This window comes from Protopterus annectens, chromosome 14.part0 (assembly GCF_019279795.1).
Source record: "Protopterus annectens isolate FY-2018-M chromosome 14.part0, PAN1.0, whole genome shotgun sequence".
Taxonomy (NCBI): Eukaryota; Metazoa; Chordata; order Ceratodontiformes; family Protopteridae; genus Protopterus; species Protopterus annectens.
In genome coordinates, this window is record NC_056748.1 from 903536766 (window position 1) to 903564519 (window position 27754).

The 27754-nt window shown below is 38.6% G+C and overlaps 1 protein-coding gene across 5 annotated transcripts in view; it reads left to right on the forward strand.

The window, feature by feature from the left end:
* The first annotated feature begins 8140 nt into the window (after window positions 1–8140).
* Window positions 8141–27754, forward strand: part of IDE (insulin degrading enzyme) — a 3524264-nt gene continuing 3504650 nt past the window's right edge. For 2 of the 5 annotated variants that reach the window (XM_044056695.1, XM_044056697.1), the window contains exon 1: window positions 8144–8567. The gene's annotated coding sequence lies outside the window, so the exon portion shown is untranslated. Of the gene's footprint in view, window positions 8568–27754 lie in introns of all 5 variants that reach the window. The other 3 variants (XM_044056694.1, XM_044056696.1, XM_044056693.1) reach the window with 3 other exon arrangements.

Consider the following 27754-nt stretch of genomic DNA (forward strand, 5'->3'; position numbering starts at 1 on the left):
CAACATGTCTATATTCAAACTCGTAACCTTAGCAACTTCAACCCTTTAGTTTTTTCTAACATCTTTAAACAAATTAACTGGCAAATCTTAAACATGCTCCCTCTCAATAACGCTGTAGAGCATTTTAACTCGATCTTCTTAAATATTCTTAACTCCCTAGCCCCTCTAAGAAACAAACGAATCAAAGCCAATTCTGCTCCCTGGCTCCCAAAAGAAACTAAACAAATTATGCATCTCAGAGACAAATACTGGAAGCTTTACCAGAAAAGTAAACTGTCCTCTGCCTTGCTCCAATACACTCAACTCCGCAACCAAGTAAAAAAGCTTATTACCAAGGACAAAAAAAAACTACTATAATAAACTTCAGTGCAACAACAACAAGAACCCTAAACTATTCTGGAAATCAGTCAACTCCCTTCTCCATCCTGGAATCTAGGAATAACCCCTGCCCTGATCCTAGTTTAACTGATAGTGAACTGTGCTCCCATTTCAACACCTTCTTTACTGAATCCATAGCTAAGCTAACCAAAACATTCCCAAATAAGAATCCACCTAACTCCCACCACACAACACCCAACAACCCAAATAACAATCTCCTAAATTTCCATCTCAAACCTGTATCCACCATTTTTATAAAAAAGCTTTTATCCAAATTAAAGCCTTGCTCAAATGCTCCAGACAACATACCCTCCTCCTTCCTCAAATGTGCAGCTGAAGGTATTGCTCTCCCAATCAGTATCTTGATTAATAGATCCTTACATGAATCATATGTGTCCAAACTCTGGTGTTCAGCCTACATTCTTCCTCTACACAAAGGAGGCAAAAACACCTCTATTTCTAAATTTCACCCCATTGCCCTCCTCTCACCAATATCTAAAATCATAGAAAAATGTGTCCACCACCAACTTATGCCTTACCTAATTCAGAATCACCTTCTAACTCCCACCCAGCACGGCTTCCATCCTGGCCACAGTACCATAACTGCCCTACTATCCTTCCTAGAAACTGTCAATCTAGCTTGAGACTCTAGACTCTGTATCCACAGTACTGCTAGATCTTTCTAAAGCCTTCGACACCATCTCCCATACACACCTTCTCCTTCATCTTGCCAACTTTAATCTCTCCCCTAATGCTCTATCCTGGTTCTCCAGCTACCTATCTGACAGATCTCAAGCTGTCAAATGGAAGAACTCCTCCTCTTTCTTCTTGCCTACACCCACTGGTGTTCCTCAAGGATCCATCCTCAGACCCATGCTTTTCAACATCTTTATAAATAACCTTCACACCATCATCCCTGACACTACAGTCATCCAATACGCTGATGACTCTACCTTGGTCTGTGCCGCCCCTAACATTCCTGAACTACTGACTAAAACTCAAATAGCATTTTCCACTACAGAGAACTGGATGCACCAAAACTACCTTTCCCTCAACTCCAATAAATCCAAAATAATAATTTTCCTCCCCTCCAAGGCTTCCTCCTTTGACAAAAACACTTTCAATGTCCTAAGCCAATCAAACACTGCTATAGAAGTAGTTCCCTCTGCAAAACTCCTTGGCATTACCTTAGACGAACACCTCAAATTCGATCTTCACATTCAACATAACATAAAGAAAACCCACCAAAAGCTAGGTATGCTATATAGGAACAATCAATTTCTTTCCAACTCCTCTAGGCACACCCTGGCAATCACCTACCTCCTACCTTCTTTTCTATATGGAGCCCCTCTACTAACCAATCTGTCCACTTCCAACACCTCTAAACTTGAAGCTTGCTATAATAAGATCTCCAAATTTGCCACTAAATCCAAAACATCAACTCACCACTGCCTCTGCCTTCAATCTCTGAATTGGTTAGAACTCCCTAACCACCTAGACTATCTCCAACTAACCTGCGCTCACAAATTAATATTCTCCCCTGATAAATGCCCAGCCTTAAAGAACATTCTTCCCCCTTACATCCCAAACAGATCTCTGAGATCTGAACACCAAAACCTAATCTCCATTCACAAACCCAAACGTCCCGCCAGCCAGCTTCTACTCTCCTTCTCTCTAGGTAAAAAATGGAACTCTCTCCTCCTTCTCTTAGGACTATACCTAACACTGAATCCTTCAAAAACCAACTCTTCCTACACCTATCTTCCAAATGGAAATGCTCCTGCTTTCACCCTACATAACTCTTCGCACTAAACTCTCCATCCTCCTGCTCTACTTTACTCTTAACCTTATTCTAATTTCTCTAAAGAACCTGAACTAGCTGACTTTAAATAAACTCCAAGCTTGTAAATATTGTGAATTTCCTAAGAGTAACAAAAAAAAAAAAAAAAAAATGTGTGTTTTGCTTTTTTTAAATTGTCTCATGATGTATATTACACTTGCTATTTTCTTGAATGTATGAATCTTACTCTTGTATTTCATCTCATTCATTATGTAACTTTCTTTGTATTTTGTAACCTTTATTGTACTGTATTGCACATGGAGCTTTTCTCCCCGGGCCTCCACTGAAAATGGGCACTTCTTGGCCCAGTGGACTTCCCCGGTAATCAAACTGAAAATAAATAAAATAAAATAAATAAATCATCTGCTGGTGGGGTCACCCAGGAAGAAGATGGCCGGGCACGGAAGACCTGCAGAAATACTGATTCCTCAGAAGAAGGGTTAAAGGACTTCCATTCCCCACACTGTTTGAAGAGTTTGAGAATGTCTCTGAATGAAACGTTGTCTGGGAGAGAACAAGGGGACCCTTCCCCTTCATCACAATCAGTGTCTTCTGTGATAGATTCCTCCAGGGAGTCAAGGTGCTGCCTCTTGCAATGTTTCTTCCTGGGTGGCTCTGCAGTGGGATCTTCTGAGCAGAACTCTGGAGAAGGGATCCCCTTCACAGGGGGTTCTGATACTGGTGTCCTAGGGGCTGGTTGTGAGCCTTCAGAGTGAAGGGCCCTATCCATCACCTGTACATCAGGCCCACCCGAGCCCACTTCCAGTTGAGGGGTTACGAGAGAACTGGGAGCCATCGGAACCATGGACATAGACGGTGCCAGTGAGAAAATAGGTGCCGGATTAGGTACCAAGGTACGGACAGTCCAAGCACCACTCCAAGAAAACATTGGCTCCATCGTAGCCGATCCTGCAAGGGTGGTGGGTGCTGACAGGGTAGGCACTGCTGTCGGAGCCAAGACAGTATGTACCGAAGCAGGTGATGGGGGATGATAAGCAAGGGAAGATAAGATAGAAGATTCTGAGCCAGGAGGGACGGAAGGTCTAGCTGGAATGGGCAATCCCCTAGCTACCAGAAGCTGGTCCACAACCCGCACTAGGTCTAGCTCAAAAAAACTCCTAGTGGATCTAAAAGAGGCTGCAGAAGGGGAATCAGGTCTTTCTAGAAAGGGACAATGTAAACAAAAAATAAACTAAAACTTAAGAAAACAACAAAAACTGCAGAAACAGACTGGAACAAGTAAGGCATGGACTATTTATTAATGTAAGCGCTTTCGGCCGAGAAAATACTCAGCCTTCATCAGACACAATGCATTTAACACACATCTGCCTATATATATAGGCTCAAACATACACCAAATTAAAAATAATTAGTTAATTAACTTATCAAGTTTTCGAACCAATTAAAATCCTGCACAATAATCATTCTTTTCTTAAAAAACAAGTAACACAAAACACAAATTTCCTACTCGATTTTTCCAAAAAATACTGTTGGTTTCCTATTACTACCACTTTTAAAGATAAAATCACACTATAAAAATAAATAGATAAAATATAATATATACTCGCCATCTTAATATTTATCTAAGTAATGCTTTTAACTTAAGAATGCATTTGATAGAAGCATAGTCATTCAAGCCTGGGGGGAGATGTGCAGATGTTCTAATCTGCCAGAACAATTCATGCTCTTCCAGATGTAACTGCCAAGGGCCACCCCTGATATGTTTTTAACCTGGTGGACTACGGTGAATAGAAAAGTATGTTCTAGATAATCTAAAATGTGCCTAGTAAGTGCATTAGTTTGATCCTTCCTCCCTATGGCATATAGATGTTTATAAATTGTTTTCTTTACTCTCCTTTCAGTTTTGCCTATAAAGAAGGAAGGGCATTTCTCACATGAGGCAACATATACTACCCCCCTGGTTTCATGAAATGTATCAATAATATGTCACTTGGTATACTAGATACCAAGATGACATGTGTTTCATCTGTAAAGGGCCCCAAAAGCAGATACCTGACTTTACTGACAGTATCTCTAGAATGACTGACTTCTTAGAGTTTACTTACACCATAGGAGTTGAAGAAATGAACTTCCTAAATGTGAAAATTTGTAAAGATAAAGTAAACAACAAATTTAAATCTATGATCTATAGAAAATCTACTTATTCAAATGGTTACCTTCATTACACCAGTTGTCACCCCTTTCATCAAAAAAGAAGTGTAGTAAAGGGGCAGTTTGTTAGAGCTGCCAGGATGATTTCAGATAAGTATGATTTTATTAGGGAATGTGACAACATAGGAAAAATGTTTTCCAGTAGAGGGTATCCTGATAGTTTAATTAAAGAGATGATGTATGAAGTGCAGGTTAAAAGAAATAATGGGCACTTCTTGCCCCTTTTGGGTGGGGGCACAATGTTTAGATCGAGTAATGACACCACAAACATGTTTACCACTGAACTACCTGGCATTAATTTTATGTTTACATATAGTGTGGACCATGAAGCTATTAGGAATATAGTAGTTAAGAATTGGAGTATCATCTTAGAAGATAGAGTGTTAGTTAAAGTAGTAGGAACGCACCCAAAATTTACATATAGAAGGGGGGGGGTTAATCTTAAAAATTTAGTTGAAACGACCACAGTTAAAATGAAAGACAAGGTCGTGGGGATATGAAAATGTGGAATGTGCCCCCAGTGTAAATTCATCCTCCCTGGGAACAAAATCAGTGTTAACAGGAAAACATATTTTATCAACGGTAACTATAATTGTGAAACCAGGGGGGAAGTATATGTTGCCTCATGTGAGAAATGCCCGCCCTTCTATATAGGCAAAACTGAAAGGAGAGTAAAGAAAATAATTTATGAACATCTATATGCCATACGGAGGAAGGATCAAACTAATGCACTTGCTAGGCACATTTTAGATTATCCAGAACATACTTTTCTATTCACCGTAGTCCACCAGGTTAAAAACGATATCAGGAGTGGCCCTTGGCAGTTACATCTGGAAGAGCAAGAATTGTTCTGGCAGCTTAGAACATCTGCACATCTCCCCCCAGGCTTGAATGACTATGCTTCTATCAAATGCATTCTTAAGTTAAAAGCATTACTTAGATAAATATTAAGATGGCGAGTATATATTATATTTTATCTATTTATTTTTATAGTGTGATTTTTATCTTTAAAAGTGGTAGTGCCAGGAACGTTGGAACTTTAAATTAATTTCTAAATTATACTTGTGTTTTAGTTAATTGGAATTAACTTGTATTACTTGTCACAAAGTGTTTTCATGGTTTACATGTTTTAATAGATTTATTAGAGATAAGTCAGTAATAGGAAACCAACAGTATTTTTTGGAAAAATCGAGTAGGAAATTTGTGTTTTGTGTTACTTGTTTTTTAAGAAAAGAATGATTGTTGTGCAGGATTTTAATTGGTTCAAAAACTTGATTAGTTAATTAACTAATTATTTTTAATTTGGTGTATGTTTGAGCCTATATATATATAGGCAGCTGTGTGTTAAATGCATTGTGTCTGATGAAGGCTGAGTATTTTCTCGGCCGAAAGCGCTTACATTAATAAATAGTCCGTGCCTTACTTGTTCCAGTCCGTTTCTGCAGTTTTTGTTGCTTTCTAGAAAGGGACTAAACCTCTGCCCCAAGAAAGGGTAATAAATAGGAGAATATCTTGTCCTTGGCAGGTAATTGAATTTTGGAGCTGATGGAGCCGAAGAAGCTGTCGGCACCGTGAACGGGGATGGTGCCAAGGCATGTACAGTTATTGGAGCCCATGGAGCCAAGAAGACTGTCGGCACCGTGGATAGGGATAGTGCAGAGGTATGTACAGTCATCAGATCTCATGGAGCCGAGAAAACTGTCGGCACTGTGGACAGGGATGGAGATGAGGCATGAAGAGTCATCAGAGCTGATGTAGGAACCAAAGATGGCACCAAAGTCAGTGGTGCTGTGTTTGGAACCGAGACAGGAGTGAATACCATGGTCGGCACCGAGGGAGAGGACACAGATCCTGGTGCTGAAGAGGTGTGCGCCAAGGGTGCTGTTGAAGAATGGAGCTGACTCGGTTCTGAAACTGAAGGAGATGCAGGAACTGAGTGACTCCTTCTTTCCTTATATTTTTTGGTCTTAGGAGGGGGGTGAGACCTCCGACCCAGATAGAGCCTCCGAGAAAGGTGTCTTGAGTAAACCTTTTAAAATAAGTTTATGCTTAAGTTCTGTTAGTGTCCGATTAGAAAAAACAGCACAAATGACACAATCAGCTTTCAAATAATCCACGCCCAAAGAGTAGACACAATGAACATGTGTATCTGAGTTAGGCATCTTATGTCCACACTTGTAACACTGTTTAAAACTCAACTTAGCTTTGTCTGACATGGTAAGTGAAACAATGCTATCCTGTAGAAAAAAATTAAGGAAGAAATACCAGTGGAGTTATGTTAAGTAATACCGCTAGTAAAAGGGGCCCTGTCGAAGACACGAGAGAGGGACAGTCAAAAGAGGTAAAAAATTAAATTACCAAGAAAAAGGGTAGGAAATAGGCCTAGGTTATAAGCGACGGTGATAAAAGACTAACTTGACTAAAAATTTTGAAAGTCAGAAGAAAAACTGTCATAAAAACAACATTACTACTTAGCTTGAAAGGGATGGCTAACACGTCTGACTAGAAACGCAGCAAACGAGATCCGGAGTATCTAGGAGAGGGGCATTGTGGATAGGTTCTTAACTGAGAGTTTTTGGCTTGCGCGAGCTGGGAAACAGCCATACAGATTCGAAGGATGGAACCGAGGTCCCAACAGTAACAAATAAATAAAGATTTACATCATCAGATATGTTTTTTTGCTGAACAGCTGCAGGATTCTTCTCAGTCCGTTTCTTTTCACCTTTGGTAGTTGATTTTCCCGGAGGGTTCTCTACATTTCTTCTTTATTGGCATCCAAGCACTGTACATATTAGCCAATAACTGAATTTTAATCAACCTGGCAGAATTACTAGCTCTTATTTCTCAAGTTTCTTTTTCATACAAGGCGAGCTGGATTTAAGATGTCGATCAGTGTGCAGCAATCTTGCAAGTTCGTTGCTCTATTCACTTTTAACATCCCTGCTATTGTTGTTAAGTTTTGCTCTGTCTCACCTAAAGTTTTTATTCTTTTATAAATCAATGAAGATTGCAGTCAGTCAGTATCAGTAATAACCATAAGAGAGTCAAACTTCCTAATGTTTAGAAAATGCCTGTTGTTCTGTTGACATAACATCTGTGACTTTGACTGATGTAATTTTGATTTTATGCATATTTCTTGAGATTGCAGTCAGTCAGTAATGTCAGGGACTAAAATTTCTTATTTAATGTTCAGGAATACCTGCCATTGTTATTTTATCAACGTTTTAAATAAATTAAAAAAGCTACTGGACGTAAAGGATAATGACATCTGCATTTTTGGAATCGGGTTGGGAGTAGTGATAATGGTTAAGGTGTTTACCGCTTACTCACAAGTTACAGGATTAGATTCTCCCCTTGGGCCTCTGTCTAGATATTGGCTAAACGCATATTATTCCCCTGACTGATTGTCTCGGGATAACATGTATTCTGCCACCAAACTATGGGAACTGTAAGCCTGAAGTTAAGGACGTAGAATGAATGACTAAAGCTTTAGCAAACATATTTTTATGAACCTTTACTTTCTGAAGAGGGGATTTTTCTTCAATACGCACTGTTGTTGTTGCGTCTTTCGGCTTTTCCCGGTGAGGAGTCACCACAGCGGAACTCCGGTCCGCTAATGATTGGAAGTAGATTTTTACGTGCCGAGTTGCCGGCCCTGACGCACAACCTTCAACGAAGGTACGCCCATTCGCGCATGTCTCCACAGAGAAGACGCTCTAGCTGACAATCAAACAGGCCAACGTCTTAATGTGAGGCGATAACGCTACCACAGCACCACCACCGCAGTTTCTTCGATATGCAGCTGCAATGCTGCGTCGAATTCAGGATAACATGTTTTTAAATATAAGTAATTAGTTACTATTCATCAATACACCAGTTTCACCATGCTAAACCAGCGTTGTTTATGCAAAAATATTTACTTTCCAAACAGAAATTTCCCATTTCATAACTCTCCAACATGATCTATCTCATTTCCACAACCTTCCTCAACTACCACTATGCCGATTTTAACCGGTGCATTTAAGTGACGTTGTACAAACCAGGAACCGTCGCTCAGTCCCTGTAATTTCTTGAAGAGCAACATGGCGGTTTAATACTGAGTAAGCTGTCTATGGTTACGGTTTATAAACCTGCTAGCAGTTACAAAGTTGATGTGAAAAGGGTTAAAGTTACTAAGGTATGTTTTAGAGATAAGTTGTTTAAATTGTGATAAAGTGGGACATTTAAAAAAATATTTGATCTTTCATTTAGTTAATTTGTATGTGCAGGGAGTATCGACCTCTGACTGTTGTTAACTAGTAATTGGTGTGTTGGAAAAAAGCAAAGTGTCTCTCTTTTGGAGGTTGTGCTGGTATTGTTGTTATGCTCGTATAGACATAAAGCTCTTTTATTTTCACTTGTCTAAATTGAATGTAAAATTGTTATTTGGTTATGTGCTGATATAAGATCTTGACTTATTTTCAGAAACTAGTGTTTAGTTTCCTAATAATTTTAATTGAGTTGCCATGATGGATGTTGTATTGTGTATGACATATGCTTAGAATTTCCATGGTGCACGTAATGTTTATAACAACTGAGTACTTACTAACTGATTTTTGAACATGTTTCATTCGGAAACGGTTTTCGTTTTTGTGTCAGTTGTCCAAATTTAATATAGAATTGGTGTTTGAATAATTATGTCTAGAAGTTAATGTTTATTTTTTAATATTGTTTATAAGGCAATGTAAATTGATTTTTTAGGATGAATATTGCATTATGTATGAAATGTACTTAAAATTTCTTTGGTGTCCATAATTGCTTTAAAATGGTTAAATAAGTAGTGGTTGACTTTTTAATGTTTTTCTTTGAAGTATTTTCACTTTTTGATTTTGTATTATTTTTTTGTCTAATTTGGTAACTTGTTGGTAGGCAGATCTGATAGGATGACTATTATTCATCCATTGCCCCAGCAAAGAAAAGAAGGTTTAAAAAAAGTAATAATGTTAGAATTTGGGGTGAGGGAGTATAAAGAGTATGGCATAAACCAGTAATCATTCTGTGTGCAATACCGGTTGTTGGCTAAGGAGAATAACAAGTTACGTAAGATGTGCTAGTTTTAATTTGTGTTACTGAGTAAGTTAAATGGTGTTTATATCCTCTTTTTTTTTTTTTAACAATGAGCTAAGCCATAGATGCAAATGCAACAGTTTTGCAGACATTAGCAGTTTGTCTTGTAGCATTATTACAGTGTGCTCTGATAGCAAACAGTAGTCTGCAATCGTAGTTGCAGAGGTAAGTGCAATGTAAGCACGTTTCTCAAATTTTGTTTAGGGTGTTTACTGTTTCGAGGTATAGCCAGCATTTAAATGCACAGTGCAGAAAAAAAGTGTTTCAATGCATTTATGTGATTTTTATCCAGGTTAATCCAGTGAGGCGCACAGTCTTTATACTGTAGAATGCTTAACATTATACTTAGTTTTTGCAGGATTGTTGGTACAGGTTGATAGTCTCTAATCCGAAGTTCTGAAATCCGAAAAGCTCCAAAATTCTAATTTTTTTGTGGACTTGCTGGCCCCACACACTACTTGGCGCTCTTACTAATAGCAGTGCATAAGTGCACCTGCTTCTTACTGCTCACTGATACTTTTATTGCTCTGTCTTTAATTTCACTGTGAAAATGTCTAAAAGAGCTGAAGATACTCCAGTGGGTAACACTGAGAAAACGTCAGTCGCTGTCAGTAATGCAGAAGGTGGAGTTATTGCCAAGCTTGACCGTGGTGTGTCTGTGTGGTGTCTTACTGAAGAATGTGGTGTCGGAACTACCACTGTGTATGATTTAAAGAAGCAGAATGGCAAGTCACTCAGGTTTTATAGTGACAATGATGACCGTAAACGTAAGGAAAGATAGGAAAGCACTGCATAGGGGAAAAAAATGGAGACCTTGTTCAAGTGTTGGTGGAGGTGATTTGGCAACAAAGAAGTGAACATGCCACTGACTGGTTTGTTGGTCATGAAACAAGCACGATTTTATCAGGTGGTCCACACAGCCTACCTGGACCTTACAAAAGCCTTCGATACAATACCCCACTCGGGCATTATAGATAGGCTCACCAGCTTAAATATAAACCCCTGTGTCACTAGATGGGTTGCAAACTGGCTCAAGGACAGAACCCACATGGTTAGAATTGCTGGGGCCATGTCAAACTCCAAACCAGTTACAAGTGGCATCCCACAAGGCTTAGTCCTGGGACCTCTCTTGTTCGGTATATATCTCTCGGATGTACAGGCCAACACGGAAGGACTGTGGCTGACCAAGTTCGCAGGTGACTGCAAACTGGGCGCCATAATCGACTCTCCAGCTGACACAAGCATCCTACAAAAGGGCCTCATAGAAACAGACAACTGGTGCCAGAGCCATGGCCTCAAGCTAAACGCCAAAAAGTGTATAGTCATCCCTTCGCAAAACAAAGTGCCCACAAATTACCACATAGATGGTAATCCATTAAGTACGGCAGAAGTAATTAGGGACCTGGGGACCCAAGTTGATAGCAATCTCTCATTCGACAACCACGTGGCCAAAGTGGTTAGAAAATCATTTTATATAGCCCACGTAATCATGAAGGGATTCACATCTAGATCAGGGGAGGTCATCGTGCCTCTTTACTCATCCCTCATCAGGCCCATAATTGAGTACAGTGCCCCTTTTGGGATGTACCTTACCAGACACCTGCAGTAACTGGAAAGACCCCAAAAGTACCTCACCAAGAGGATCAAAGGGCTCAAACAGATGCCATATGCTGCCCGGTTAAAGAAACTCTACCTCTACTCAGTGGCATACCGCCTGCTCAGAGGCAATCTGTGCCTGACGTATGAAGCCATGTCCAACCCAGAATGAATGGACATGCTGCTCCTCAAAATCCAAATCCCATCAAGCTAGGCGCTCGAGAGACTTGAACCTCAGCACTGAAATAAATAGGACATGCTGGAGGGACAGGTTCATAACCCAGAGGCTCCCTTCACTCTGGAATAAAATCCCAGTCCAGGTTAGGCAGCGTCCCTCATTGACTCTCTTCAAGAGGAATCTTGATGAGTGGATGGGAGATCGTAGATTTACTCCGGGTATCACTTCTGTGTCACTGTTAGACAGATGCACAGTATACTAACCTCGAAAAAGGGCATAGCAAAATTAATTTTTAAAATGGGTGGCGAAAGCCAAACACACTCTGGCTGGGCTTGTAAATGCCCTAGGGCAGATAGCCTAGTATGAACCTATGTAGAACTTAAAATTGAAGGTGTCTGTCAATATTCACAAGGTTAGCTGCAGAAATTTAAGAAGCATAATGGTTTAAAATATCAAAATCAAAAGTAATGCTTGGCACAAACTTTGGCCTACAACAGTGTTTGATGAAAATGAACCAACAGATGAAAACTTCAAAGAATTTTGTGGTACTAATGAGAAGCAGATATCGTCTAACCTTGTAACGTATGCTACAAGTTTATCAGCCTCAAGTGTAAACAACTTACAGGAAGCTGAAGCTGATGTAGAAGAAGTGTTAAACATTGACAATGATGCACCTGTTGTGCATTCCTTGAGCGATGGAGAAATTGCTGTGATGGTGTTAAATGCAGATAAGCATGAGGATAGTAGTGATTATGACATTGTGGACACTACTACAAAAATTTCCATAGAAGATATGATGAAATATGTGATCAGTTATTTGCAGGCCTGGAATATTGTGAAATTATCAAAGAGCAACAGATTATGGCAAATTTCTCAGTTAGAGAGAGACTGCTTCAACAGACACCTATGTTAAGAGACAGATGACACTTTAAGAAGGCTGTCTGCTACAGCACTACTTTACCACCTGGCCCATCATCATATGTCCGACTACAACTTGATGATGGTGGTCACAATCCATGATTCAACTTTGCACCTTCTGTAGCACCTTCTGGTGTGTGTGTGTGTGTGTGTGTGTGTGTGTGTGTGTGTGTGTGTGTGTGTGTGTGTGTGTGTGTGTGTGTGTGTGTGGGAGGGGATCAGTGAGCAGTACCAACAGTTTTGACTGTTAGTCTAAGTAAATGTGCACCTAAATTTTGAAAAATTAGTTGTTACAATTCTTCATAGCACAGCATACAAGGTTATTGCAAAGCAATACAGTTTCACTGCTGTTTTTGTCATCTACTGTTAACTAATTGTATGCTGTGTTTCTTAAGTTTTATTTGTAATTCATTGTCGGAGGGTTGTAAAATCCTAAAAATTCTGAAATTCAAAACTCTGCTGGTCCCAAGGGTTGCAGATTAAGGATTGTCTACCTGTACAGTAAAACTTACTGGAATATTACTATGGCAATAGCACTGCATCTTTTTCAATACTGACAAGTTTAACATTCATGTTTTGTTGTTGCATAATAATTTTAGACAGAAGTATTGATATGAATGGTCAGTTTGACCGGAATCTTAAGGAAAAAAAAGTTTCTCTTGATCCTCTGGAACTCTGTATTTCGTATAGTTGTTCCATAGATCAGGTCTCACAGCTGCATCTTTGTGCCGTTTGGTCCGTCTGTTTGAGTAATGAGAGTTGTCTCTGTTCTTGACATTAAATCAGATATTTTCAAGGTGGATATAGGATTCTCTACTGACAATGCGAGTTATTTCTACTGTTGGATTTTCATGGATGGGATATCCATGCACAGCCAAGGTTTTGAAAGCATGCAGTTTGAGGGTGGTGTGAGGGTTGCTTATTGTCAGATGAACCCTCCCACCTTTTTTTTTGTCCACAGCCCTTCTTAAATCCTCAATATTAAACCTGTTATTCTGTCGGGGAATGCAAATACTACCATTAAATTTTTCTAAACTAGTACTTGCTTTAATGTAATTTTCTAGTTTGTTCCATGCTTTAGCTACTTTGTCAGAGAAACAATTAGTACACTTCTCATTCATGTAGAATCTTTTTTTTTTTTTTTTTTTTTTTTATTTCTCCACATTTTTTGGGTTTCTAATACTATGACAGAAATGGACCCCATTCTAAGTCAAAGTACAGTTAAAGTAAATTAAGTCAGTATTGTTTCAATCTTTGATGTTAGCCAGAAGTGCTCTTCACAGCACCCGCAATGTGCCTAGTAATGACCCCTCCTCCAATTCGTACGGGGTTACATGGATTGGTAACATACCTACATACAATTCTAGATTCTTTTTCATAAGACCTGTTGCTCCTACTACTATTGGAACTGTCTGGGTATCTTTCTTTCACTTTGCTCATGTTTCTGCTTGCAGATCCTGATATTTTATGACTGTGTGTCTGTATATGTAAGCTGCTGTAGTCACTGCGTGTAGCGATTTCACTGATCAGTGCTACTTTTGTCTTTTTTTTCTTGGACCACTATATCTAGTTTCTACCATCTATCTTTTGAACTGTTGGTAATGGGTTATCCCATGTGATATAAACTTCAGCATTTTCTGTGATGCTTTGTGACTCATGTTTCCAGTGTTTTTCAGCCACTTAAATACCATGATGCTTGTACAATCCCCAGTGCAACAGTTTTGCCGCATTATTATGCCTTTCAGTATACAATCCTTCTGCCATTAGTGTCACAACCAGCAACAAGCTGTGCGACAGTTTGCAATTTGGTTTTACAAACCCTACATTTGTCTTTCTCCCACATGTTCAATGGACTTTGTAAACCAGCGTGTACGTAGCCCACTGTCTTTGGTTGCCAGTATTGACCTTTCTCTTGGTTTGAATTTGCTTCTCCTTAACCATTCCTGCGTTTGTTCCTGATCAACATGAGGTTCTTCCAGAAGTCTTCTGTACTTGCAACTGTATTTATCCTTTTTCTACATTTCTTGCCTTCTTATCTGGTCCTTCACCATATATTCTTTCTTTCTTTTTTTTTTTTTTTGGCACATTCAGTTGCTGGCTGATTTTTATCTACTTCTGGTTTGATTTCCATTCCTGCTTGATGCTAATATGCCTCTGCTAAATTAAGCATAGAAGTAATCTTAGATTTATTCTCCTCATGTTTAATAACTTTCACTACATTTGGGTCTTGTGAGGTTAGCAAACGTGTGGAGTCCCACAATTGCAGCTCTGTACATGTAATCAGTTTCAAGAAGGCCCAGCATCCTTTGGAACAGGGCATATATAATCTTGGTATACACTGATTTAACATTTGGTGAGCATGAAGCATCCTTGTTTTCCTGTCTAATCTATCCCAACATGTTTTGGGGCCAGTCAGTCAGTCCAAAACTGTAAGTTAGGGCATGAAGAGCAAATTGGTTTATAGCCTGGATTTTGTGCCTAGATGTTAACGCTGTTTTCAGAATTAATTTAAGTCTTCTGAAGTATTCCTTACTAAGTTTTATTTGCATTTGTTCATGTTTTATTGTTTATTTATTAATTCCCAAATATTTATACACCCCCTCTTGCTTCAGTTCTTTTGTATCACATTCTTGTCCCAAACCAATGTTTTTTTCTGGTGCTGCAGTTTTCCTGCTATAAAGGTTGCTTTTGCACACTTATCAAGACCAAATGACATTCTTATATCATCTGAAAAGCTTTTTGATAACTTGTAGCTGTGCTTTCAGTTGCTCATCTGATGAGCCATGCAGTTTTAACTCCTCGACAAAGAGAAGATGAGAAATCTTTACACTGTTGTTTTTAGGAGCCAAATTGTAGCCATTGCCTAAGCTGTTAAGTAAACGGGTTAATGGCAAGGCAAAATAGCAATGGTGACAGTCTCACCCTGGAATTATCCCCCTTTGAATTTTTATCCCTGGAATGATGATCCATCCTTTATCATGGCTTAATTGCAAAGTGGTCTGCCACTGTTTCATGGTCACTATAATGTAGTCTATCCAGAGCAGGGTGTATCTTGTACTTTTTTAAGCACTCTCTTATCCATGAATGTGGGATACTATCTAATGCTTTTTTTATAGTCAGTTCATGCCATACTTAAATTCTTCCCCTTATTACAGTTCTCCAGTATGACTTTATTTAACAAATGATTCTTTGTTCCATACAAGTTTCTTTTATTGCCCATTTGTTTTACTGCCATAATTGAATTTTCTTCTAAATGACTATAAACTCTTTTAGCATCAATTTCCATTTATACGTCATCGGAAGGCAAGTTATTTGCTTATAATTTTTAGGGTAGCTTGCAGTTTCACTCTCTTGAGTAGGAGCATTGTTTTGCCTGTTAGCCCGGTTGGTGTCTGTTTGGGGTGCATGTATAAAAAGTTCTTCCTCATGGCTAAGTCTTCATGCAAAGATGCTTAATACTTATAACCAAAGGTTAGGTACTCCATCTTGGCCTGGGATTTTCCAATTAGAGGCTTTTCTAAACTTTGTTTCAATCTCTCTGGCTATTACTTCATCCTGTTTCATATCTTACATTTTTTTTTTAATGTCTTTCAATTCCTTTTGCTTTGTTTCCCAAATTTTCTGTAGAACATTTTGGCTCCTCAATAAATTGCTTGTTTCGTACTTTCCTTTATATTTATCTGTGTATTTTCTAAAGTTTTTCCCCCCTGTGCTGAAATTTTAGTTATTTGCGATAGTGAATCATAGATCCTGGTCTGTTCTAATACTGCACATTGCTTTTATCACATCTATCTTTCTTATTGTTTTTGTTGATCTATTCCCTTTTATGTAGTCTTCTAACCGTGATAGTTCTTGTCTTAATTGCTTTATAGTTTTCTCTATTCGATGCTTCCATGATGGTGTTGGATTTCTCCCCTCGCTACCTTGTGTTCTTGTGGTAGAACTTCTATCAATTATTAACTTAGCAGCACAGTAATATATCCTGTTTACTTCTGTTATATCACATGGATCTTTGGGGATAGTCCTGATTACTGCATTCATTTGTTTTAGAAGACTTCTGACGTTTTAGGTTTTATTGACCATCTGCAGTCTATTTCCCTCAGTGATCTTAATATATCTATCCATGTCTATTAAATCAAGCAACTCTTCTCTTGGCTCATTTTCCTCTAAACTGTGGGCACATCCCTTGTTTTCCATTTCCTGTGGGCATTCTATAGCATCTTCCTGTGGCACTTTCTCTTCAATTTCATCCTGTGCCATCCATTGCTCATATGGAACTCATTGGCCTGTCACTCGTCAGCATTAACTGCATCAGAGTTTCCACAGTTTCTTGTTCTTTCCTTGCTGTCTAGCTTCAAGTGAACCTTTTATACTGGTTTCCTGTGGAAGGCTCCAAAATATCTTGATATGGCACCTGACTAGTTGCTTCCTGTTCCACTGGTTTCCCCTTAATTTTGATGGTCATTACTCTCTCCTGTTCAATGTTTTCTGCATTCAATTTTCTACACTGTGAATCATTCACTTTGCAGGTACTCCATAACCTCAGTTTCTATTTCTTTAACTTCTCCATTACTAATCTCCTTTTCTACATTTCCTCGTTGTCTTATTTTTTTTTTTTTTTTATTGTAAAGTTTTCCATGTCCTGATTCCTTTGCCTGTATTTCTCTTCAAATATCTTTGGGGCTGCTCTTTGTGTATTGGTTAGTTTTACTTTCTCCTTTGCATAAATATTGCACCATTTTAAATCTCTTTCTTTTCCATGTTTCTTCTTCAGATGTCTCCTGATCTTTGTTTCAACTTACTTTGGGGACTCGCTCCATCATGCTGTGATGCAACCTGTTAGACCTTCTACAGCAAATCTTTCACTTCACAGGAACTCCATAACTTTAACTTCTAGTTTACTAATCCTCTTTTATGATTTCCATGTTTGTGATATTTTTTTGTGAAATTTTCCATATCTGGATGCCTTTGCCTGTATTTTTCTTAGAATAGCTTTGGGGCTGCCTTCTTTATATTAATTAATTTGGCTTTTTCCTTTGCATAAACATTGCACCATCAAATCTTTTTCTTACCCATGTCTGTATTTCTTTTTTTTATTTTTCGTATATCTCAAGGTTTTGTTTATATTTTCACACTATATGCTTCTTTTACCAAACAGATCAAAGTTTCTTGATATGTTTTTCACAAATCGGTTGCATTAATAAATGCAGATTTTCATTTGAAGCTTTCTGACAGTTTTTCTTGCGGAAGTATTTTTCTTTCCTCTAATTTCTCTCTCATTCATTTTGTACATCTTATTTATTTACAGTATGTTTACTGGGAAAGTCCATTAGGCCAAAAGAATCCATTTTCAATGGAGGCCCGGGGAGAAAAGCTCCACATACATTTATACAATTGCAAATTTACAAGTAAAACATGGGATATTACATAGATTAAAAGGAAATAACCATGTGCAATAGCATAGAAAAATATATAACAAACCAGTAAATCTAGTTAAATAATCATGAAGAACAATCCAATATCGGAGCATTTAGAGGCAGTATCAACAATAATAATTTGTTAAAGCATAGTGCCCAACTTTATTTAATAATTGTAAAGTAACAAGGAATACTGCGTTGCGAGTCTTACTGGTATACAAGTATGCTAGAAGTAATAGGGAATGAATGAAAGAGGAAGGTAAGATTAGAGGTGAAGATTTAGTAGAATAAAATGAGAGGGTCGAAAGTAGGGAAATAGGGGTAAAATAGAGAGAAGTCAGGTAGGGTGAGAGCAGATCTTGTCTGGAAATTCTGGACTTTTTGCATAATAGTAACAATACATAATTTCTTTCTCATCCTCAATAGTCCACTCTACCATCTTTATGACTCTCTAGCCTGTCACTTTTTTTTTGTGTGTGTACTGCTGCTTTCTTCCACAACAGGGAGACCATCCTCCCCCTGGGCCTGATCTGGCCCGGCCCCATTGTAGGAATGTTTCCGTATTTTGAAGATTCTACACTGTCACTTTTTCCAGTCCTGGCACCAGTGCTCTTACCAGAATTGGGCACTTTTTTATCCTGTGTCTTGTGCACCCAGCTGTCCCTTTTTTTTTTTTTTTTTTTTTTTTTTTTTTGGACCCATTTCTGTCTATGATATATGCTATATAAATACAGTCTATATATCAGTGTCGCCTTGGTGAGATTTTGTGAAAACAGGGTCCACCTCGCAAAGGTACTTACCAAGACTTGAGGATAAGTTCAGTTTCAGCACTTCTACTCTTTTGCTTGCTGACTTTTCATCTCTCTATTCAGACCCCCTCTCTCCATTTGGACATAAGTTGTCTGATGTTTCTCTAGTACTTTTTTGATAATCCCAAACAATCCCCAGAAGTATTTCTTTCTAAATGCCCTATATACTTGAATAAGATCTCCTCTTAGATATTTGTAAGAGACACTGTACAAGTTCAGATATTTTAGTCTTTCTTAATAACTTAAATTTTCACATCCGTGGATGCCGTTGGTATATTTCTGCTGTACTTTTTCCAGTTTACTCATGCTTATTTTCGTACAGGGTTTCCATATTATTCCATACTCAAAGTTTGAGTCTTGTGTAACTAACAAACAATGACTTATCATTTTTGTTTTCCTAGACTTTATAAGTCTTTTTATACGACCTGTAGTTCTATAACTATCATTAACCAATTTGTGGATATGATTAGAAGAACTCATAGCTGAATCTACCCATGTGCTTAAATGAGTCTACAGTTTCAATCACTGCGTGCTGTATTAAATATTCACCTTTACATTTATAACTCCCAAATCTTACATGCTTAGTTTTTGATGTATTTATCAGCTTATTATTCTCCTGTGGCCAAATGGTCAATTTCGTCAAGTCATTTTGCAGACATGCCTTATCTGTTGTCTTCTTCTTTCGGCTTTTCCCGGTTAGTGGTTGCCACAGCGGATCATCTCTCTGCTCATGATTGGCAGTGGAGTTTTACAGTGTCGAGTTGCCAGCCCGGCGCCCAGCCTTCCATAGAAGACACACACACTCGCACCTAGGGCCAATGTAGAGTGTCCAATTCACCTACTGCATGTCTTTGGGATGTGGGAGGAAACAAGAGTACCCGGAGGAAACACAAGCGATCACAGGGAGGACATGCAGACTCCGCACAGAAGGCACCCCTGCCGAGAATCGAACCAGAGAACCTCTTGCTGTGAGGTGGCAACGCTAACTGCTGCACTATCATGGCCGCCCACAGACATGCCTTATCTGTAACACTTGTAATTAGGTTACTCAGTTTCAGGTCATCTGCATATAGACAGTAGAACACCTCAGATGAAAAAGTCAGGTCTGAAAGATATAACAAATAAGGGCCTAGGACAGAGCCCTGTGGGATACCCTCACTGTAACCAAGGATTTCACCTGTCTAGTTGCTTTATGATACTTGCCATGTCCTATTTGTAAGCCATGCAGCTATCCATCTTATAAAGTGTACATCAGTACCTAGTTGTACTAATTTGTTGAGCAGTGTTTTGTGTATGACCCTGCCAAATGCTGAAGTTAAATCTATATAAATTACATCACAATTTTTCATTCATAGTTGTTATTACATTGTTATAGAACATCATGGTACAAGTGGTAGTAGATCTGTTTTCAATATATGCATGCTAATGTATGGTTTCAAGTCCTAACCTGTCCATTTCTGACTAACTTATACAATATTGCCATGTCCATTATTTTTCCACAACATGAAAGTAGACTTAAAGGGTCAGGAAGTTACAGAGCTATTGGCCCTGAGGCAGGCCCTTATAACCCTAGCCAAGAGGTTAGCTTATGTGTAGACAAATCAGCACCTGATGCCCCTGTCCAGCAGGGACACAGGTGGAATCCCAGGGATGTATTTTCTATTTCCCATCCAGTTATCCAGGTTGTGCTTAAAAAGGGGTAAAGAGGTACTCTGCTTGATGTGGATAAGAAGTCTGTATGACTCTGGGTTTGTCCTACTCCACCTTTCCCTTGAAGACCAGTTTAACAAGCGCATGTCTCCAGTCTTGAGGAATCTCCCCATATTTATATGACCTAGTGAATAATTGATATAATGGTACCGCAAGTTCTTGCTGAAGTATTCTCATGTCATTTGTTACTAATTCCTTCTCCCTGTGCTTTGTTTGGGTCCAGTTTGTGCAGTTTTCTTTCAAATGTAATCTGATTTGATTCCAGTATCTGGGGTTACCTAGGTGTCACTATTACCCCTTTTGTGGAGCCAAACTGTTCTGCATAAGATTTCGTAAATATGTCTGTAATGTATTGTGTCTGAGAATAAATTTTAGATTCTGCAGACAATTTATCAATTTGTGTGTCTTTACTCCTTCCACACCTTGTATATGTGTAAAAAAAAATTTATCGAACCCATGTAAGCGAAGGCTTACAATCTCAAATGCTTAGAACAGCGATATTTTTTTCCAAGGGGAAAAAAACTCTGTTCCCCAAAAAAAAGGTAAAATACTACATAAAGTGGCGAGCTTCACCCCCCCCACCCCTCCGATGTGGGGGCTGTGCCCCCTCTACTTATATATACCAACTCCGAGATCACACTACAGTGACGAAAACACCAAAGTAACAGAGGCGGCCAAGTGATTTCTTTCCCAGGGAAAGAATTAGCTTATATGCAGTTTTGCTAATTTGCCTTTTCGTGATTTCAGGTTCAGTCAATGCACCTTCGATCATTTAACAGGAACCCAAAAAATAAGACCACAGTAAATCATTTAAAAACTTTTCCCACCTTTTAATATGAGCTATAACCTGTAGAATTCAGTTGAAAAACAAACAATTCTCTTGTGAGGGAAAAATAAATAAATAAATGTACAATGAGCTAGTTGCATAAGTATGTACACCCTTAAACTAACACTTTGTTGAAGCACCTTTTGATTTAATTACAGCATGTAATCTTCTTGGGTAGGAGTCTGTTAGCATGGCGTACCTTGACTTGGCAATATTTGCCCACTCTTCCTTGCAAAAGCGCTGCAAATCTGTCTGATTGCGAGGGCATCTCTTGTGCACAGCCCTCTTCAGGTCACCCCACAGATTTTCTATTGGATTAGGTCTGGGCTCTGGCTGGGCCATTTCAAAACTTTTAATTTTCTTCTGGTGAAGCCATTCTTTTGTTGATTTGGATGTATGCTTGAGGGCCATTGTCGTGTTTGAAAGGTGAAATTCCTTTTCAGCTTTCTAGCAGACGCCTGAAGGTTTTGGGCCAATAGTGACTGGTATTTGGAACCGTTCATAATTACCCTCCATCTTGACTAAAGCCCCAGTTCTAGCTGAAGAAAAGCAACCCCAAAGCGTGATACTGCCACCACCACCATGCTTCACCATGGGATGGTGTTCTTTTGGTGATGCGAAGTGTTGTGTTGTTTTTGCGCCAAACGTACCTTCTGGAATTGTGGCCAAAAAGTTCAGCCTTGGTCTCATAGGACTATAGCACATTTTCCAACATGCTTTTGGGAGACTTGATGTATTGTTTTGCAAATTTTAGCCAGGCCTGAATGTTTTTCTGTGTAAGAAATGGCTTCTGTCTTGCAACCCTACCCCATAGTCCAGACATATGGAGAATATGGGAGATTTGTTGTCACATGTAGTACACAACCAGTACTTGCCAGAAATTCCTGCAGCTCCTTCAGTGTTGCTGTAAGTCTCTTGGCAGCCTCCCTGACCAGTTTGTCTTTTCATCAATTTTGGAGGGACGTCCAGTTCTTTGCAACGTCAGTGTTGTCCCATATTTTCTCCACTTTTTGTTGACTGTCTTCATTGTGTTCCATGGTATATCCAATGCTGTGGAAATTTTTTGTACCCTTCTCCTGATTGATGGCTTTCAGCAATGAGTTTTTTTGATGTTTTGTAAGTTCTTTGTGAACTATGGCATTTGCTGTAGCAGGCAACTGAGTAAATGTCAGGAAAATCGTACTAGGACAACTTTTTTGGGGGGTTAATCAGAGTCTCTCTAATTGATGGCAGACTGGTACCCAAGAAGACTGAATGTTGTAATTAAATCACAAGGTGCTTAAAGTGTTAGTTTAAGGGTGTGCATACTTATGCAACCAGCTTATTGTACGTTTTTCCCAAACAGGTTTGTTTGTTTTTCAATTGAATTGTACAGGTTGTAGGCCACATTAAAGGTGGGAAAAGTTTTGAAATGATTTATTATGGTCTTCATTTTTTTGTATGAGTATGTGCATTATTGCTGTAAATCAATGTTTTGTGTATATTTTAAGCTACCACTTTAGATTGTTGTACCACAGTAAAACTTGCATTGTATTCTAGTTAACTTGCGTTCTTTGTCTTTGATTTACATACTGGTCCTTCATAGTGTATTTCACTTCATATAATTTTATGTGATGTTATCCCAAATTAAACTGATCTCTTATTAGAAAACAAAATTCTTCTGTGCCCAGTAAATAGCTCAATAACTAACATTTTCTCAAGGCAGTAGAACTGACATAGCAGTATAAAACTTCAGTTGTCTCTACTCATACTCTAACTTTGGTTTACTCTCTTTGAACTATAGTACAATTGTTATCTGTTTATTTTACTTGCCTGCAAGGTTTTATTTCTGATGCTAACCCACTGTCCCTGTGTTGCTAGATGGTCAGGCTATTTGTGTGTTTTTATCCTTGCGTTCATTCCTACAGCAAGGGCTGATTTTTCACACACCCCTTTTAACTTTCATTTTGTATTTCAAAAGCTGTAGCTGTTTTTAAAAAAAAAAAGGTCAAGCTGAATGTCCAGAGTCCAGGCACAGTGACTTTAGTTTCCTGCAGTCAAGCACAACAAGTTGCATTCCAGCAGACTTGAGAATCTCCTGCTATGATGTCCGATGATAAATACAGGTCTGTGCCGCCACCTAACATCCTTCTGCACAACGTCTGACCACATTTATGTCCATAAGTGGACATAAATGTGATTGGTCGTTATGCAGATGGACATTAAGCAAAGCATAATGCAAAGTATAGGGTGTTCGCTTAATGTTTGCACCACTTAACGTTCTCTGAGATAGGTATCACGGGCATTAAGCGGCACATACCTGTATGGGTTTAACCAAACAGCATACAAAATTTAATGAATTGGCTGTTTTCTCATTGGTAGTAATGGTTTTCAGTTCTGAAGTCTGTCACTATTTGTTTTACATTTTAATTATGCACGTTTCCCCTGCATTAAGTATCTTACTTCAGTTAGTGTTTCTAGCGTGTTACTTTTTATGAATTTTGCTGTGTAGTTACTTTGTCAACATTCTTGTATCATTAACTTTGCATGCATTCCTAGACTTGGTGCAGTTAGTACATCAACTGTGTACAATATTGCCTATTGATTTCCATTGCATAATACATTATATATTTTTTTATTCATCATTCGTTTATCCCCCCCCCCCCCCCCCCCGACATCCCAACATAACATCTTCATTAAAAGTAGCATAGTAGAAAACCCTCCGTCACCCACTGGATTGCCAACTGGCTCACAGGAAGGCTGCACAAAATAAAAATAAAGGAAGTTACCTCCACAAAGAGATCAATCACCACTTGAGGCCCCCAGGGTTCTGTACTAGGACCTCTCCTGTTTGGCATACAGTTTTCTGAAGTAAAAGCCAATACCCAAGAACTTTGGCTGACTAAGTTTGCAAATGACTGCAAGCTAGGAGCGATCATTGAATCCCCAGATGACTTCACCATCCTGTAGGAAGCTTTATTTCAAATAATTGGTGCCATAATCATGGTCTGAAACTAAATGCATTTATGGTATCCTTTGAGAAGTCTTTTACCCCAGTGAACTACCACATTGACAGTATGCCCAGATGTTAGGGGATTTGGGAACTTGTATAAACAAAGGGCTTGTGTCTAGATATAAGGAACTAATTTCCCCTTTTACTCGGCACTTGTTAGGCCAGTCATTGAATATAATTCCCCCTTTGGCATATATCTGTCCAGACACATTCAGGAACTGGAACATCTGCAGAGATACCTCCTAAAAGGACGCAAGGCCTAAACAATATGTCCTACAAAGCCTTGAAACTCTACTCTGTATTTTACAGACTGTTAAAGAGGCGACTGCTGTCTGGCATACAAAGCATCCTCCTACCCATTACTGATGGATTTACTGCATATCAAATCAAATGGCATCAGAAGTACTTGATCTAGGAATCTAAATCTCTTTTGGAACATCACCAGAATGGTTTGGAGGGATAGGCATATCCCACAGAAGATACCACTGCTGTGGAGTAGACTCCCCATCCACATAAAACAAAGTTCATTCGTGTTCATATTCAAGCACAACTGAGCTGTGTGGATGGGAAACGGGACATTTAACTCAAGACTGCCCCCTGTACTACTAATGGCTCGACAGATCCTAAATTCTTTATTCCATGCATGGGGTCCTCTCAAGTTATCTGTGGTATGATCCCATTTATTCCCCTTAGGGGATAATATATAATTATTAATGATAGATAGGTAAGGCCAGTCTAGACCCAAATGGGATAGGTTATTTCAAGCACAAAAAGGGAAATTGGCTAGGCATAAATGGCCTTCAAGGGTAGCTAGCCTAATACTTGCCTCTGAACCTTATAAGCCTGACACAGTTCCCAGGTTGAAAACTGGGACTTGAGATTGGTTACCCCTTCAGTTAAATGTGCACTTTCATTTTTAAGTAATATTTGAAATAACACATTTACTCTAATCAAATGGTTTTCTGTCTGATAAATTATTATTTTATTTATTTTTTCTTTCCAGTTTGGTGACCGGGGAGGTCCACTGGGTTCTAAGAGCCCGTTTTCATTGGAGGCCTGGGGAGAAAAGCTCCACAGTACAAAGTATAAACTACATAATTCAGACTACATAGTACAGAGAAAAGCTAGATAATTCAAAGTTAACAAAATACAATACATAGTTAACAAAATACAGTACACAGTAGCAAAGAGGTGCAGTAACAACTTATAAGTATTAAATAGCAAACTAAGAGCAGTTAAACTGCAACATATATACAATATGTAATACATATTTATGTGTTTGTAGGTTGAGAACAGTAGTGTAGAGTAGAATGTGTTCATTGGTTAGAAATGTCAGATAGTGATCTGAAAGTAGTTATTGAGGGATAGATCCCTGGTAAGTAAGGAAAGAATGGGACTTTGAATGTGATAAGTGATCATGAGTTAAGCAAGTTAGGTAGGTAGAGAGCAGTTGCAGTTCCAAGTATGGGAGAGGTAGGAATGGAGCTGGGTTTTGAAGTGTTCAAAGTTTTCAGAGATTCGTAGAGATGGAGGGAGAGAGTTCCATTTTTTGGCTAAGGTAAAGGATAGAAGTAGCTGCCCAGTGGGACAATTTGGTTTATACACTGAGATTAGGTTTTGGTGGGCAGATCTTGGGGGTCTGTGTGGGGTGTAGGAAGGTAAGATGTTAGCAAGTGCTGGACATGTATTAGGTTTGAAAATAAGCTTGTGGGCTGTACAGAGTTGGAGGTAGTCCAGGTAATTGGGAAGTTCTATCTACTGCAGCTGGTGGAGAGGTATACATTGGTGAGTAGAGTATTGGATGAAGTTGCAAACTTTGAGAATTTGTTGTAGCAGGTTTCCAGTTTAGAAGAGTTGGAGGAAGATAGATTGGTTAGTAAGGGAGCACCATACATCAGAGAGGGTAGTAAGTAGGTTGAGGCAAGGGTTGTTTAGTTGAGGGGGAGAGGAAGTGTGAGTTTCTATACAGCATGCCAAGTTTCTGATGTGTTTTTGTTAATATTTATTGGAAAAATCAAAATCGGTAAACTTTTAGAACGCAGTTGATACTTTGTATATGGAAAACAATGTGATATAAATCAAACATTTTTCTTTTTTAAATAGTATACTGTTTTGTGTTCTTTATGGAGCCTCCCAGTTTTTTTGAAAATGGTTTCAATTTCCTTTGTTTTATATTATAGCCTTCATTTTCCTTTGGATAATAGGAATTGGCTTCACAGGAAATCTATCTAAGTCTCTGTTAAAGTGTCCATAGTTTTCATTTCATCATTTGTTGACTGGTTGCTTGCTTCCACAGTATCTTCTCCTGTGACAGATGTGTTCTTTTTGCTTGTTTGTCTTGTGGTTGTTGAAGGTCAGTATAGGTTTTAAATCTATTTGGCTGGATGGAAGACTCAAATTAATGCAGGAGGCTGTAACTTGAAATGAAGTTTAATTTCTCTGCAAAGTCTTATGGATGGAAGAAAAGCACTTTTGTTTGGATCTTTAATGAAAAATCGTTATCCACATGAACCCTTGTATCTCCAAACTGTAAGATCGCCTTCCTCCACAAAGTGGAGTTTGCACCTTTATCTGGTATGCCTGCAGTTTCATCGGTGTAGTTCTCTGCTGCTTTCTTAATGTCATATTAGAAATATTTATTGTGTAATCTTGTTTTAATATTACTAATGGAAAGTCCAGTCCTTGTTTTAAGGCATTTTTATTGTCTTCCCTTCAGTTTGTTAAGGCATTTTTATTGTCTTCCCTTCAGTTTGTTCTTGTACTGCTGTAAACTTCAGTTTGTTTCTCCGTGGCCTATCCTCAGGGGCCAGCCAGTGTTTGTGATTTTGTCCGCACTTTAGTTCCATCATTTTTTAGCTTATTTTCAGCAGTTTGCATACCAGTTATTTCTTCCAAGTACATGGTTAAAACATATATTTTCTTCAGCCTTTTATTCGGCACTATTTATTCCAACTGGGAACCACTTAATCTTGAAAGTCTCGGAGTGCATTATAGGTGTAACCAAAGAATTTTCTCCTTTGGCTGCTATTAACATCTGTTTTTCCCACCTCTGCACCAAACTTATTTCTGTCTTACATTTTCATATTTGCTCTCCTCCTTTTCTTCACTTTTTTTCTCTGCTTTGATTACCTTCTTTGCTTCAAAGATACTTCATCTGTTAGTTTCTGTTAACTTGCAACCTTTTGCTATTTTTAACGGTTCTCAGCCCAGAGCTATTTTTAGCTACTGGCATGTCCACCTTCATGTTGGACCATTCCGGTACTTTATAATGTTGCAAGTATGCTGTTTTAATGTCTGGAAACTATTCAGTCTTTTTTTTTTTCTCCCTACTTATTTTGCGGCCATTGATAGTAAAGCTCCTACTTTTTTCTTCACATTTTGTGCTTTTTCCGAAGGGACTTTTCTCATCTTGTACAACACAGGCTGGATGGCACCGATTCTGTAGTTTACACTTTTGGTCATGGCCCACGGTTTTACTTTTTGAAACTGTGTATTTCTGATCTCCAGTAAAATGCTGTAAAGATTTCTTGAAGCATCTTAACTTTTTATAGTGGAGAGTTTCACTTCATATTTAATTCAAAAGAGAAAGCCAAATTTAATAATTACAAAAAAAAGCACCTCCAAAGATATTCAAGGAGAAATACAGGCAGAGGCATCCAGATATGGAAAATTTCACAATACAGAAATAAGATCACACAGGGGGAACGTAGAACTGATGATTAGTAAAGTAGAAATTAAAAAAAAAATAGAAGCTGAAGCTGTGGAATATCTGCGAAGTGAAGGATTTATTGTCGAAAGTCTAACACCGGTTA